Source organism: Schistocerca piceifrons, chromosome 4 (genome assembly GCF_021461385.2).
Source record: "Schistocerca piceifrons isolate TAMUIC-IGC-003096 chromosome 4, iqSchPice1.1, whole genome shotgun sequence".
Taxonomy (NCBI): domain Eukaryota; kingdom Metazoa; phylum Arthropoda; class Insecta; order Orthoptera; family Acrididae; genus Schistocerca; species Schistocerca piceifrons.
The window spans coordinates 432,791,917-432,806,194 of NC_060141.1; positions in this window are offsets into that span (position 1 = coordinate 432,791,917).

A 14,278-nucleotide genomic window follows, 5' to 3' on the forward strand; every position below is an offset into this window, starting at 1 on the left:
GTAATGAGATTAGAAAAACGTATGAAGAGGAATGAAGACAATAATTTTATTTAGTGGCACTGCAGTCGCGCGTAGTTTAGCATCGTAGTTTAGATTTTTCATTAAAGATTCAGTAATTTTCACTGTGAGGTATTTTTCATGTTTATTGATGATTCGTCTAACGTTTGCGAGAGACTGTGGTACCAATGTTACCCTTTGTCAATGTTAATGAGTGTTGTAACATGAATTGCATACAAGTAATAATATAAGGTGTACAACTTTGCTTCTGCAGTTTGCCGATAGGTGGCGACAACGGTAAATGGCACTCAAAAGAAACAGTTTAGGCACTGATGACCTTAGCAGTTAAGTCCCATAAGATTTAACACACATTTGTTTGTTTGAAAACAGCAGTTGAGTCTTATCGAATGCTCTCAAGTACGTAGGGTAAGAACGCTATTAGTGAAACAACGTGTCGTGAGTGGTTTCAACGCTTCAAGAACGGTGATTTTAACGTCGTAGACCAGCATAGTGGTGGAAGAGAGAATGTTTTCGCAGATGCAGAATTGGAGACATTGCTCAGTGAAGACTCGCGTCAAACTCCAGAAGAATTGGTACGATTAGTGGTGGTGACACAGCAAGCCATTTCAAAACGTCTCAAGGCTATGGGCATGATGCAGGAAAAATGAACTTGGGACCCGTGTGAGCTGAAACCAAGAGACGTTGAACGGCGTTTGTGTATTTGTGAACAGTTGGCTAAATGGCTCTGAGCACTATGGAACTTAACTTCTGAGGTCATCAGTCCCCTAGAACTTAGAACTACTTAAACCTAACTAACCTAAGGACATCACACACATCCATGCACGAGGCAGGCTTCGAACCTGCGACCGTAGCGGTCGCGCGGTTCCAGACTGTAGCGCCTAGAACCGCACGGCCACCTCGGCCGGCTGTGAACAGTTGCTTTAGGGGCAAAAACGGAAGGGATTTCTGCATCGCATTGTGACCGAGGACGAAAAAAGGGTTGATTACGATAGACCTAAACGCGAAAAATCGTGGGGATATCTCGGCCATGCTTACACGTCGACGGCCAAACCGAATATTCACGGCTCCAAGATCATGGCCTGCATTTGGTAGGACCAGCTTGGCATCGTGTACTATGAGGTGTTAAAACCAAGTGAAACAATCACAGGTGCTCGTTATTGAACGCAATTAATGTGTTTGAGCAGAGCATTAAAAGACAAACGTCCGCAATACAGCGACATGGGCAATAAAGTGATTTTGCAGCACGACAACACTCAACCCCACGTTGCAAAAGAGGTCAAAACGTACTTGGAAACGTTAAAATGGGAAGTCCTACCCCACCCGCCGTATTCTCCAGACATTGCTCCCTCTGACTATCACCTGTTTAGATCAAAGGCGCATGGCCTGGCTGACCAGCACTTCCGATCTCATGAAGAAGTCACAAATTAAATCGATTCGTGGATTGCTTCAAAAGATGAACAGTTTTTTTCGATGCGGTATTCGTACACTGACCGAAAGATCGGAGAAAGTAGTGGCCAGTGATGGAAAATACTACGAATGATACATGTATAACCAATTTGTTTCATTAAAGCCTCAAATGTTGGTGGGAAAACGGCGGAAGCAAAGTTGTACACCTTGTATATCAGATAATTTAAAAACAGTTTGTAAAGAAAACCAAGTGAAACAATCACAGGTGCTCGTTATTGAACGCAATTAATGTGTTTGAGCAGAGCATTAAAAGACAAACGTCCGCAATACAGCGACATGGACAATAAAGTGATTTTGCAGCACGACAACACTCGACCCCACGTTGCAAAAGAGGTCAAAGCGTACTTGGAAACGTTAAAATGGGAAGTCCTACCCCACCCGCCGTATTATCCAGACATTGCTCCCTCTGACTATTACCTGTTTAGATCAAAGGCGCATGGCCTGGCTGACCAGCACTTCCGATCTCATGAAGAAGTCACAAATTAAATCGATTCGTGGATTGCTTCAAAAGATGAACAGTTTTTTCGATGCGGTATTCGTACACTGACCGAAAGATCAGAGAAAGTAGTGGCCAGTGATGGAAAATACTACGAATGATACATGTGTAACCAATTTGTTTCATTAAAGCCTCAAATGTTGGTGGGAAAACGGCGGAAGCAAAGTTGTACACCTTGTATATCAGATAATTTAAAAACAGTTTGTTAAAGAAATATTTCACCTAAGAGCATTGTCCACATCCTCGATCCAAGCCGATTTTATTTAAAGAGGGTCTCAATGAGCGATATGTATAACGTAGTTTACTTGTTGTCGGGAGCATTTGCACCTGGCGCACAGGGAGCAGCAAGCACCGCATTTCCTAGCAATTACGTTACGAGGTAAGATTTTCATTTCAGGGTCAGTTTGATACGAAAATTATTGTAGTGTATCTGCATATATAGCCTATTAATGTGTGTGTTTCATTATTTTATTTATATTTTATTTTTATTTTTATTTGATTTTGGGTTCCACTGCAAAGATATGCGAAGGCACGGATCGTTCTTAGATTTTACTGACACAAAAATGTTGCGTGGGATCCTGGATAATTATTGAAATTACTTGGACGAATTCGTGCTCAAAAACAGTTAATCATTATAGGCTATATACACACACAAAAAAGTATTTCACCATTTTCAATACGTAAGGACCTACGTGTGATATAATTACGTCTAAGTGCAGGCCAAGTCTGTGTCCTATTGCACGTAACATAAATCGTCTAAATAAATCGTTAAGTACATTGCAAATGTCAGTTTCCTACAGATCATGGATGAAAGCTGAAATTCTTTTCAAAATGATGGAACAAGCAAACGGCATATGTGGTGCAGGTTACAGTTAAAATTAACAACAGCAACACTTTAAACGTATATTGGAGCTCACTGCTCAAATAATAAAATATTTACACACCTTATCACATAGATTGCGCACAATGGCGCCCTGTCCGAACAAGAACAAGCAAGAGAGTGTCTGGCGCTTTTTATTTCACGCCAATACCAAAAAGAACAAAGATAATAATACTTATGTTACAGATAATAGTTTTTCTTCGTAATCGCATTATTCCTTGACTTTCAGTAGTATTTCTTTTACGTATAACAAATGTAATTGCTCAGTATCGTGGAAAAATATTTAAGAATTTATGTAATCTGGGCCATGGGACGTCATATTATCAACGCACAGGGACCATTTCATGAACAGCATTATTAGGCAAATCATTACTGCACAGGGTCCACTTTCTTTAATTAAAGAGATTAGAAAGATTATAAAGCAGGTCCAAATTCATGGTCTATTCTCGCAGGCAGATATATTTCGTTTCTTTCGCAGTTGGAAAAGCATAATATCACTCAAAGCTAAACAACTGCTGAGTTACAACCAACCAACCAAACCAGAACGAGTTCAAAATCAAAGCAAACCAAAAATTTTTAAAGGAAACTTTCATCTCTAAATTATCAGTCACCTGTGTTCCACATGTAGGGTGTCCATAAATTCCAACTATCATTTACAAAAGTATTACAAAATTTTAGAACATAAAAACTCATGTGGGGTCTATGGAATTTCAAAGAGAATTCTGAGAAGTTGTTCCAACTTAATAAGCAATGTCCTTAATGATATATGTAATGCTTCACTGGCACAGGCATTTTTTCCAGGAAGGTTAAAATATGCAATTGTTAAACTCCTTCATAACAAAGGTGACAAGACAGACTCAAACATTTATTATCCAGTGTAGGCTGACTCTTACAAAGAAGAAGATAGCAACCAACAACAATTAAAAATGTTATTTATTAAAGTAAATAGCACCGTAACAGGTTTCGAACTGACAAATTGATCATCAGACGGCTGTTCACAAGATGCTCTTTACATAATCATCAGTTTTTGATTTTTATTCTCCACTGTAGCGAAATATTCTTGGTGCGTTGGTGCCATCGAAAATTCCGCGAAATTTTGTTGCGGAGTTGCAGGATTGTGTTTTTGAAATACTGCAAAGTATATACAGCTCCTATAAGATTTACATCTTTACAAAGACTGTCAGCTTCACATGTGGCAAATATTTTTTGGCGTGTGTGTGTGTGTGTGTGTGTGTGTGTGTGTGGTGCGTTGCACAATGTGGTGATTTGCCAAATTTTGCGGAATTTTCGATGGCACCAACACACCAAGAATATTTCGCTACAGTGGGAGAATAAAAATCGAAAACTGATGATTATACAAAGTGCATCTTGCGACTCTTGTGAACAGCCCTCTGATGATGAACTTGTCAGTTCGAAACTGGTTACGCCACTATTTACTTTAATAAATAGCATTATTAATAGTGGTTGGTTGCTGTCTTCTTCTTTGTAAGAATCAAACTACATTAATTGTACACAGCCACGGCTTCACCATGTCAATTTTAGACTCAATAGAATTATTATCCAGCTTCCTCACTGACATCTCTTTCCAAAATATTCGAAAAAGTAGTGTGGGCAAGAGTAACCGCACACTTTAAGTGGAAACAACTTACTTAGTATATCACAATTTGGATTTCAGAACGGTTGCTGAGAATGCTATTTATGCATCGACTCGCCAAATAATAAACGCCTCAAATAATAATGTATCGCAAGTTGGTATTTTTCGTGATCTTTCCAAGGCGTTTGGTTAGGTATATCACGTTACTCTCTAAGAAAAACTAAAGTTTTATCGAACTCAAAATTTTACACATAGCTGTTTTGATCATACTTAACAACCTTAATAAAAAAAGGTCCTGCTGAATAATTTACACACTGTCGAAAAAGTAGAGAATTGAGGTGACTGGGGAAAGGTCACAAAGATAGCCCCAGAGGGTTCAATTTTTGGTCCATTCGTATTCCTCATATATGTGAATTACTTTCCATTTAACATTCAACAGCCAAAATTGGTACAATACTGATGTTATAATAAATCTCGTTACAGAGAAAGCAATAGAAGAGTTGATAAATAATATTTTCAAAAGAATTATTAAGTGGTTCTCTGAAAATAGACGCCTCCTCAATTTTGAAAAAAACGCACTACATTCAATGCTGTACAACAAATAATCATACAAACAACTGATGGGGTGCATGGACAGGAGTCAGTAAATAGGGCAGACTGCTCCAATTTTTGGGTGTGCACACTGATGAAAACTTGAACTGAAAAAAACGTGTTACTGAGCTCCTCAAACAATTAAGCTGGTCGTAGGTTGTGTTCCAAAAATGAACAGCATAGAGACAGAAATGATGACATTTCTGCAATATCTGATCATCATTTTGCAGGACAATGCTCAAGCACGTACAGTGCAAGCTGTTACTGATTTGTTTGACTGATGGGGTTGCTAAGTTCTATACCACCTACTGCACTGTCTTGACTTAAGCCCTCGTAAGTTCAACTCTACTTCTAACCTGAAGAGAACACTTTACAGCATTCGCTTCAGAACTGCTACAAATTCGTCGGGCAATAAACCGCGCCGCTCGAACTGTCAACACAACTGGCGCTGCTAAGAGTATCCTACGACTTCCACATCGCTGGCAACGGGTTACACACAATGCAGGTGACTACTTTGAAGGTCAGTAAAACTTTGAAAGACGTATCTATTTTGTACGAGCAGTAAATAAATAGTTGCCACTATAAAAGTTCCAACTCTCGTACATACACAAAACCAAGCAGAAAATTAGACCTGGTGCTAAGACTGAGGGCCAACCTTTCTCTTTTACGGAAATGCAGATTATACTCACATATGTTAATTGTAATTAGACAAAAATGAAAATAAAATGAATTTAAGGAGACAGATGTCAAAACAAGAGATGAAGTAAAGAGATCACAGCTTGCTTCGTCACGAGGACCACCTGGTCCTGGTTTAGCTATGGTTGTTCCTTCGCATTTGCATTCACAATCACATCACCAACAGTCGACTTCGGCAGCTTTCGAGCGATTTAAGTATCATCGATGTGTTTGTTTCTCAGGAGACATCTAATGACTAGTCCACGTTGTAATTCATGGAGCTCTCCCAGTCGATCCATTCAGCCGTTACTCCTTGTCTAACGTTAACACATACCGACTATTGGCCCCCTCGTGACATCTATAAGTCAGTTTCGCATTACATGAGGATGTCCGCATACTTTTGATCAGACAGAGTAGAAACCAGCAATTTCAACTGGACTCTCTATGTACTTACAGATGTACCGTACATTTCAACGGTGGGACGTTAAGTTATTGCCCAGAGTCCCATAACTGGATTGAAGCCGGTGGTTCCGAATTTACATAACAAATGCAAGTTTCACACAAAGAGTGCGCTAATTAACTTCTATGACTTGGGTTTGCTGCCTTATATAAGAGGAAAACTGTTTCGCCTACGAAGCTACACCATATTGCTTTAGCCGGACCTGTGACAGCACATAAATTGTACATGCAGTACAAGCCCGTTGTAAGTCCCTTTTATGTGCTCTTTATATTTCATCATCTCGTAGTAATTAATTGTTGTTATTAGTTCATAAGCACGAGCCTATTTTGCACGTCGTTAAATGAAGTGTTTCCTTTACTATTTGGTAAATGCAGAACAAGCTTGTCGATACGAATATTACAGTACTATTATTATTACTAGTATATAACTAATTTCTTTAAAGGAACATTTGGGAAAGGGAAATTTGGGTTAAATATTGCGTCGATGATGAGGTTATTACAGATAGACTAGTTTCTTTGTTTGTGGCTTGTGCTGTAAACACAAAATTGTACAGTTCGTATGTACAAGCTGTTCAGCAGTCCCAAAGCACTAAAACTAAGGTCAAAAAAATGGGGTACACGCTCACGTAGCACAAGTAATACTGCCAGTGGATGGAGCACACCACCGAAAATCGGTGTAAGAAGTATTGTGCAATTCATGCAGACGATTTTCTGACCGGAGTCCACGAAAATAATATTCTTGGACGCGAGGAAGGAATTGTTTGCACGACTCACACAGTAGTGGGAGTAATAGTCTTACTCGTTTCGGCTTCTTTCACTACGTATTGCTTAGTCCAGTACTGCCCTCCCCACCCCTGCCTTACTACACCCTTCCCCCTCCCTGCCCCTCATCCTACATCCCAACGTCATCTCTGAAAAGGTACATTCGTTTCTAAACAGACAATTTTTCTTGCTACTCTGAGTGTGGCTGATTACTAGTATCTTCAGCTGTTTGGCCTCTCTGTATGGATTTATTCATAAATCTTCTTTATTTCTGAAATAAATTTCTAAAGTATTTCTAAGTTTATAATGTACAGTAGAGTCTCGATTATCCGACCCAAACCGGCCGCGGCAACGTCGGATAAGCAGGAAGGTCGGATAACACGGAAAATAATACAAAAAAACACAAAAATTAAACTAAAGTAGGCCAAATGAGTTAAACATTTAATACAATACAAATCAAATAGACTGATTAGATATTTACTGTGTGAAGAAGTTAGTAATTGTCTTTTTTTTTTTGCTGCTAAATCACGTAGTCTCTTAAGAAGTAAAACCTCGGTAGACGATGTTTCCTCCAGTTGCTCTACATATTTTAAAGCAGTTTCTAAAGGCCTTATGTCCTTCGTTGTGAGAAATCTTGGGCGCACTTTCCTCCACTACATACGCTTCTTCGTCTTCTTCTTTTTCGTTTACCATGTTGACTATTTCTTCATCTGTCACTTCAAATTCTTCATCTTGGACAATCCATTCATTTATGTCATCTTCTGTGGCGTCTGCACATCCCGTAACTTTTCGTAACAATGAAAGCATGGTAGTATTTTCTGATTCGGTCTGCTGCCGTAGATTTTCATCATCTGGAGAATTTTCTTCATTTTCCTGTAGCAAAATTTTCCAGGATTTTGCAATTGTATTTGCTCCAACACTCTCCCAAGATTGGGCCACGTCATAAGGTGCGTCTTTCAAATTAATACGCCGCAGCTGCTCTAGCATGTCTTCTCCCTTGTCCATAGCATTAATTTAAGAGGAAAGCAAGTTTCTGCTGTAGTTTCTCTTCAGTGTCTCTAAGGTCCCTTTGTCCATAGGCTGACAGAAGGATGTGACATTTGGAGGCAAAAACATGGTCTTTATATTTTGATCTTGAAGTTCATCTTCATTAGGATGACAAGTGGCATTGTCTAGAAGCAACAGTACTCTGCGGGGCAAGTTGTTGGCTTTCAAAAACTTTTCAGTTTGTGGCACGAACTCGTTAAAAAACCATTCTTTAAAAATGTCTGAGCTCATCCAAGCATTTTTTTGGTTGTAATATTTCACCGGTAAAGCATTTTTAGACACATTTTAAATGTTCTCGGTTGTTTTGGCTTACCTATCATAGACTGTTTCATTTTCAAATTTGATGTAACGCTACTGCATCCAAGAATTGTAACTCTTTCTTTGCTGCGTTTTTAGCCTGGCGCTTACTTTTCGGCCTTTGACGCTAATGTTTTTTTTCCGGTAACATTTTGTAATTGAGACCAGTCTCGTCGCAGTTAAAAATTTGATCGCCTGTTAAGTTTTCCTTGTCCAGTATCTTGTGAAGTTTATTTCTAAACAATTGAACAGCTTTAAAATTTGCTGAAAGCTTTTCACCACAGACATTAAGTTGCCGAATTCCGTATCTTTCCTTCCATCTATCGAACCAGCCTACACTAGCTGTGAAATCTGATTCACCTTCGTTTAGTTCGTTACGAAACGTTAAGGCTTTTTGCTGCAAAATAGATCCCGACATGGATACACCTTTATCTCTATGTTGAGTAAACCATAGGAACAAAGCTTCACTTACTTTTTCATAATCACATTTTTTCATGGTTTTCCGATCTTCCAAAACAACCGAGGTTGCTCGCTGAGAACACCACTTCTCAATTTCATTGCGGTTCCTTTTCCAGTCTCCAACTGTTGTTTTCCCGACGTTATAATCTTGCGCCACTTTTAGTAAAGTTTCACCATTGTCTATTCTTTTTTAAAGCTTTAAGTTTTTCTTCCATTGAAACGACCATCTTTTTCCGTTTTGAAGCCATCACCACAAATTTTTACAATAAACGAAGTGCAACACGTCCACTCCACTTCAGATCTAAGTTAGCACTGAGGAGTGAGGAGTAGCAGACGGCGACAATGAACTGAGTATCAACAAACAACACGCTGGTCACTGACCTGTCGTCGGCTGGCGCACGCCCGGAGCGGTGAAAGGGGCGGATAACACAGAAGGTCGGATAGCCGAAAATCGGATAATCGAGACTCTACTGTATTATTAAGCTGAAACATAAATTCGTAAAGGTATATTGGTTGTGCTAAAAAATTTTGTCCTTTGAAGAGAATAATATACGAAAATTAATAAACTGCACATTATTTACGTCTCAGTCCCAAGTCTAGTGACGTTCACCGACTCTATGCATCAAAACTCCGACTGTTTGGGAATTGAAGAAGCTGTCAAGTTCTGCCTAAAATGAATCCACTTTATCGCAGGCTTTCCGTCATAGATAATGGACTAGAAAAAGGAAATTTATAAGGAAGAAAGATCAGGAGATTTTATATTATATGAAATCACCCGCTAAGCCAATTCATTGAGAGTTGCTTTCGTCATTGTGTTTATTACGCTCCTGATCGACTGTCTATTTTCTGGTGTCATAATAAGCGCCGCTAGGGTTACTGTTATAACAAAATCATTAAGTGGTCATGTTAATCAATAGTAATTGGTCCTTGATGACCTGGATTGTGGTTACTATAGCTATCTACTTCAAAGGAGAACACAATTTTAGCTTAGGCATGACGATTTATAAAACGACAAACGTTAACAAAATTCACTTCGACAGAAAAAAACACACACACACGCACACACACACATATACACAAATGAGGATATTGTGGCCATACTGGACTGTCCAGCCACGTTAATGTGACCACCTGTCAAAAGCCTGAATAACCACCCTTTGCAGCACGAGACGTGCAGGAAGGGAGTCAATGAGGTTGTGGAAGGTACGGAGAGAGATGTTAAGCCATGCCGATTCAGTACCGTAGCCAGCTGCACTAGGCTTCTCGGTTGAGGATCCATGCCGCGAGAAACCCGATCGAGGTGGCCCCAAAGATTATCGACTGCATTGAAATCCGGGGAGTGTGGTGGCCAGGGAAGTACGCTAAACTCATCCTGGTGCTCTTCGAATCACGCATGTACACTGCGAGTCGTGAGGCAAGTTGCATTGTCCTGCTGATAGATCCCATCGTGTCGGGGAAAACGAACTGCATGGAGGTGTAAACACGATCCCCAAGAAGAGACGCGTACTTGTGTTGATCCACTGTGTCTTCCAGAACGATAAGATCACCCTGGGATTGGTCTCCGTCCCCTGGATCCCTCCGACGATTGTTGCAAAGTGTTTGCCGTCAGATGTATCACACACGCCAATGGCCATCTGTCCGATGGAGCATAAAACGCGACTCGTCTGAAAAAGCCACTTGTCGCCATTCAGTGGACGCCCACTTGAGGTACTAGCGAGCAGTTTCCAGTCTTCGTCGCCTATGAACAGCAGTCAGTATAGGTGCAAGAACCAGGCGCCTGCTGCATAGGCCCATAGGCAGAAACGTTCGCTGAATGGTCTTGGGCAGACACTGTTGGTAGCCTCTCGATTCAAATGGGCGGTCAGTTGCTCAACAGTTGCACGTCTACTCGCCGGTACACATCTCCACAGCCGTCGTTCACCCCTTCACCTGTGATCCGTGTTGGATCATAGCTGCATCGGCGCCGGTTTTGTATAGCGTCATTTTGCCATGTACGACATACTTTAACCACGGCGGCATGCGAATATTTTACACGGCGGCACGCGAATATTTTACAAACTTGGCACTGTCGGAAATGTTTCCACCCTTGGTCCGAAAGCCAATGATCATGCCCTTTTGGACGTCTGATAAATCGCTCCGTTTCTGCATTACAACAGCGACTGCGCTCTTATCCGCGTCACCCTAACACACATTATGTTCCCTCCACTGGTAGTGCTGCTACCTGCCGCCCGTGAGTGGTCATTGCACGTTGACGCAGAACATGGGCGGTGCTCACATTAATGCGACTGGACCTGTAACCGTTTAATCTCCCTGACTAAAATAAGGTGTAAAATACAAGTTTGATCAGTTTAATATCCAAAAATCTTCCCCGTGTGTGAGAGCGATCCTAGCCGAGCTAGACGCGTTGGCTTGACACCAACAAGCACTTCCCAGTTCTGCGCTAGCGCACGCCCTGCTCAGCTAGCATTATTAGTACAAGGAGTTCATATTGTAAGCAGCGACTACTGGTTTCGCTGGCGTGCTGCTCCTGTGGAATATTCTGCCTGCGCAACGTTAAAGGGCGTACATGAGTAATTAAATCAAACTAATTAATAAAAAGATGTAAACAAAACAACAAATAAATGCTGTCATGAGAATGATATGCTCCTATGTTACATCCACTTTCGTTTCTGCTTTCTCTCTCTCCCTCTCTCTCTCCTTTTTTAAAAATTACAAGGCGCCTGACTTAATAGTAATAAATATCAGCGTGTAAGATTACATTTCTGAGAAGCATTTCGTACTACAGAGGATCGGCAAAATGATGTGAACACCTGTACTTACTTGGGAATCGTTTATTAATAAGGGGTTGGAACCCCATTTGCCCGTAATACAGCTGCGATTCTTCTAGGAATACTGGCATATTATGATTGTGTATTCTCCAGTGGAATGTTATGCCACTCTTCGATCCGAACCTCTTCTAGTTGTTCTAGTGACGAGGGAGGCGGAAATCTGCTCCAGAGTCTGCGCTACAATACCGCCCACAAGGGTTCGATAATGCTAAGTACGGAGACTGTACTGGCCAAGGAAGACGCTACAGTTCAGTTGCACGCTCCTCATCAGGATGCACCTGATCACCTAAAAGTGCACTTAATCGTTGGCTATAATACGACCTTTGAGAGTAACGATGGGACCAGCAGGACACTGTGATACGGCTGCCCACACCAACACACTTCCACATCCATGCTTAACCGTTGGAATCAAGCAATCAGAATTTTACGTTTCTTTTGGCGTTCTCAAGACGCAAACCCGACGCTATGTTGGAAATAAGGGAAACGTTGACTCGTCCCACCATATGACGTGTTTCCGCTGATCAGCCGTCCAGGACTTATGCTCCTGACACCATGTTTTACGCTTTTTTGCGTTGGTTCTCGTCACTAATGTTTTCGGTATCGCAGCTCGTTCATGAATATTCGCTTTATGGACTTCTCGGCGGACAGTGTCGATACATACGGGGTCTCGAAGATGGCTGCTGAGCTCTGCAGTCACTGTCATTTAATTTTGATTTGCGCCTGCTATTACGTTTACACGATAATGTCTTTCCGTGTTTTGTGTAGGCTGTCATGACTGTTGAAACAGTTGCTCTTGAAACATTCAATAAGTTAGTTGTCTTGCCTACTGATGCTCCAACCAATCGGGCATCCACAATCTGCCCCCTTTGGAACTCTGTTAGGTCTCTCATTGCGCGTCGATCTCGGCCTCTGAATGCAGATACGAAGTGTGCAGTACTCCTAAACAACCTGCACTGATGCCTACTCCGTACTGAACACGCACAGTCCAGCGCGACACGTGCCTTACCTGCGTTGTTGACCATGAAACACAAACATCCAATTACCACCACGGTTCACATTATTTTGCCTATCCCCTGTACATTCATCATCCGCTTATCAACAAAAATTTTAGTACTCAAGGATTCCTCGATCACTCCTTCACGGTATTTGGCAACACTGGCTCACATTTCGTCTTTGATATATTGATGTATGTTACCCACATACGAACCTACAACAAGCAAGCAACAGCACAAAAATGATTACACATTTATTTGCGTCGTTGTCCTTTCAGAGTATGAAATACCCATATCTCTAGACCATTAACTGTGTTTGTGGAGTGAAAATGTCGTCCTATGACTGACCAATGGAAGTTGGTCATGCATCGACAATAGCGCTATCTGTCATTGATCATCGCTGATTTAAGTATTCAGGAAGTTATCATCAAATCCCTGTGGTCTCCCTGAACTTGGAACTGACTCATACCAAAGTGACCCTCTTTTAAATGGCAAAATACTTTGCTAGTAATACATTCTCTACGCGCGCTGCTCAGAAGTTTTAAAACTCCTATTTTTTAAAACTGAGAAAAAATAATATGTTGCAAGCGAATTTTTTTGAGATTGTACTGAATATTCTGTCAACTTTAGCTTGAAAATAACAGTAACTCTGCTAAATATGCTCACTACAACTCGCAGCTACAACTAAAACATTACACGGCAGTCGGTAAATTATGTACTAGCAAGTCATCGTATTTGTACAAAGTAAAAACGCTATAAACTAACGCATCAAACTATCAGTTTTAAAGCAGTCTAGTCCAATACAAAGTGCTTCCTAAATCTACTCTTCAGTCAACGCTGGTAACTTTTTCATCCATAACAGATCCTTTAATGGGTGTTTTCACACATTCATCAGTTTTAACATCTGTCTGTCGACTCAAAAAAACCTTTCCCTTTTATTTGATGGCGGAATACGAAATATCCCGTCCTTGTCGGTCGGCTAAGAGTGCTATAGCATTATTGGTTCGAGTTTACGAATTAAAACAAAAAGCAGACATGCATGAGGACCAGTCGCTTAGCTTATGTAATTTGGAAAGTAATAATTTCTTGTTCTCAGAGATGGCTACTTCCACTCACTTAACATCTCTCACAAAAGTACACACATCAAATAAGTTTTGCATCAAATCGGTTCCGACAGTTCCGGAACATGTACAGAGAATTGGAATAGAGATCAACATAAACATCATTTCCGCCCTTTTTATTGCTCATGAAACCACACGTTGCGTGTTGTACCACCATACAGCGAGACCTTCAGAGGTGGTGGTCCAGATTGCTGTACACTCCGGTACCTCTAATACCCAGTAGCACGTTCTCTTGCTTTGGCACATGGCTGTATTCGTCCTGGCATACTATCCACAAGTTCATCAAGGCACTGTTGGTCCAGATTGTCCCACTCGTCAACGGCGATTCGGCGAAGATCCCTCAGAGTGGTTGGAGTGGTTGGTGGGTCACGTTGACCATAAACAGCCCTTTTCAATCTATCCCAGGCGTGTTCGATAGGGTTTATGTCTGGAGAACATGCTGGCCACTCTAGTCAAGCGATGTCGTTGTCCTGGACGAAGTCATTCACCAGATGTGCACGATGTGGGCGCGAATTGTCGTCCTTGAAGACGAATGGCTCGCCAATATGCTGCCGATATGGTTGCACTATCAGTCGGAGGATGGCATTCACGT